This window comes from Macrobrachium nipponense, chromosome 8 (assembly GCF_015104395.2).
Source record: "Macrobrachium nipponense isolate FS-2020 chromosome 8, ASM1510439v2, whole genome shotgun sequence".
In the NCBI taxonomy this organism is placed as follows: domain Eukaryota; kingdom Metazoa; phylum Arthropoda; class Malacostraca; order Decapoda; family Palaemonidae; genus Macrobrachium; species Macrobrachium nipponense.
Genome location: NC_087203.1, coordinates 86540500 through 86542999, shown reverse-complemented (window position 1 = coordinate 86542999; position 2500 = coordinate 86540500). Strand labels below are relative to the sequence as shown.

Here is a 2500-nt window from a genome sequence, read left to right as displayed (position 1 = left end):
ATGATTGGAAATTTAAATGTTCCATTACCCTCTCGACACAAGTTTTGACATTCCCTCCCCGCATCCGTTTTCTTTGGGTTCTAAGATATTCTATCCATGAATGAAGTGTTTATCTCTTCCTCAGAGGATAGACCCCTACTACTCATTTTTCTTCCCTCATCCTTTTGTGTTCCGTGATTATTCAAACCTTACGCTGAATGAATCACCAGGCTGCCCAATACACCGCCATTTATTAAGCGATGCTTGAGGAAAACATTTCCCTGATTAACCAGTAATATTTGAAGCGAATTCCTTTTACACCACGAAATTTCAATTCGCTGCAGAACAGCACACGAAATACAAATTAGAAATACCAATCTTTTTCCTTTTCAAGCTTTAGGAATTAACGTAGGGCTGGGCTATAATAGCGGGGAAGCCATTAGTATCAATCAAATAAATGAATGACCGGAGTATGTGCTCCATTCATTCCTTTTAATGAACCGCAACGCTCCCAAATTGAGATTCTAAATCATAGCCGCGGAGTGCAACCACCGCCCTCTGTTGTTGACGTTTCCACCCAGTTCATAACACCGCGCGAAGGTCACGTGACCGTAATGCAGATATTCAAATGCGAAGGGCACTTCGCGGGATTAATTGGGGAGGGTGAAGGATGTGTTCCTAAGAGGATTAGAAGCTGAAGATTCCTAAACGTCCGCAAAATGCATTGGAAAGGTGGAGCTGTGTTACATCATCCAGAACAAATGGCAGTTTTATAGTTCCAAAAAGTATTAAAAAAAGGCACTGCCGTTTTTTAAGACATTTAAAGGTACCTAGAAGAACACACTTAAAAATACTGACATAAAAAGGTGCAACTGTGTTGTAATAATCTTAAAAATAGCCAGAAAACGCTTTCAAGAACCAATTTGGGAGAAAGTGGGGCTGTTACATCACTTAAAATTAGCTAGAAAGTACTTCAAAAAAACTAATACGGGAAGGTCGAGTTATCTAAATTTATTCAGAATATGATGAGTGCGTGCTTTCTAATACTGATGCAAAGAAACGGGATGCCAATGTTACCAAACTAAAAAGTATTTATCTCTTTTCTGAGCAGAATCGAAAGCAAAGCAACAAACAAAAGACTGACAGGAAGCGAAACGTTCACATGAAGAGGGTCTCTCTCAGCTCAGGACTTCCCTTTGATAAATATACTGCGGCGAGTAAAGTTATGGATGAAAGGGGCTCAAGAGGAAAGAAGGGTTAAGTTTGAGTATATTAAAAATAACCTACTATTTAACAAGAAGTTAATTAAAGGAGACAGCTTCTATACGTGCCAGAAAATACATAAACGACAAGCTTTTATCGTCTGATGAAAATATCTACTATGATTTATTTACATTATAAATCAATAATATGCTTCACAGTGCTTAAAAATATTGAATTTTCCCATGTGCATGTTGATCAGCTGTTTCTAATCTTACGCCTAAGTGTATATTCCGCCAACGCCGTTGATTAGTGATGCAATCAAGAATCTCACATTACCAAGTAGTGTAGTAGTAGTGGTTTTAAGAAATGTACCATCTGCTGACTTTTGTAGCAGTTTAGCTGACGTCATCGAGCCACCATCTTCGTTACAAGATCCCGTTTTTAAGAAAAATAAGCATATAGAATCACACAAGCACAGAGACAAACTCCAATGGACATAGGTGAGATTTTGAGTTATTGTATGGTTTCACCAGAACGCTTGTATTCTATACCGATCTGTCGAGTGTCATTTTCCGTACAGGAACAGATGACCTACCAGACTTCACTTAGAGGCGTCATGATCCTCACCACTTCAGAGTGTAATTTGAAAAGACTGTCCACTGTTTATATCTACCGGTATCTATTTATCAGGGTTGAAATATAAAGGCGATTACAGGAAAGATATACTTTGAGAGGCAATATATAACTCCATTGTTACATTCATTACCGTATAAGACACTGAAAATCTTCATTTTTACATGGGTTTCAAAGTATTGTCAACTGTGTCAAAAAATTGAGAATTTGATACGTTATGCGTCCACTGCAAGGCCGTTGTATTTTTATATTACCTGTACTAGAAGATATATATATATATATATATAATATATTATAATATATATATATATAGATATATATACATATATATTATTAAACTTTATAAAATTTTTCAGTTGCAAGTTGTTTTACCCAGCCATTTTCTCAGTAACATTTAATACATTTGGCATTAAACCCAAATTATATTAGTTTACCTATAAAGGGTCCTAGGATTCCTGGAAGAGAAAATAACCTTATATATTCTGAGGAAACCAAGATGGTATGAAACGAATTCGCCATGAAGGTATTTGCCTTTATGCAACTCTTCATCTACATGCAACTTCCTCATCCTCTTAGTTGATAAAGCAACGGCCAACGAAATGAAATCTATGTAGCGGAAGACCGAATGCAAACAACACAGAACAGAACAAGGGGACGAGTTTTGTCAGAATAAAAATGACTGCTG

General features: G+C 36.8%; 1 protein-coding gene across 1 annotated transcript in view; it reads right to left on the bottom strand.

The window, feature by feature from the left end:
* The window catches only part of LOC135222903 (putative carbonic anhydrase-like protein 2), a 389285-nt gene that overhangs the window by 9978 nt on the left and 376807 nt on the right, over window positions 1-2500 (bottom strand). The gene's annotated exons all lie outside the window — the stretch shown is intronic.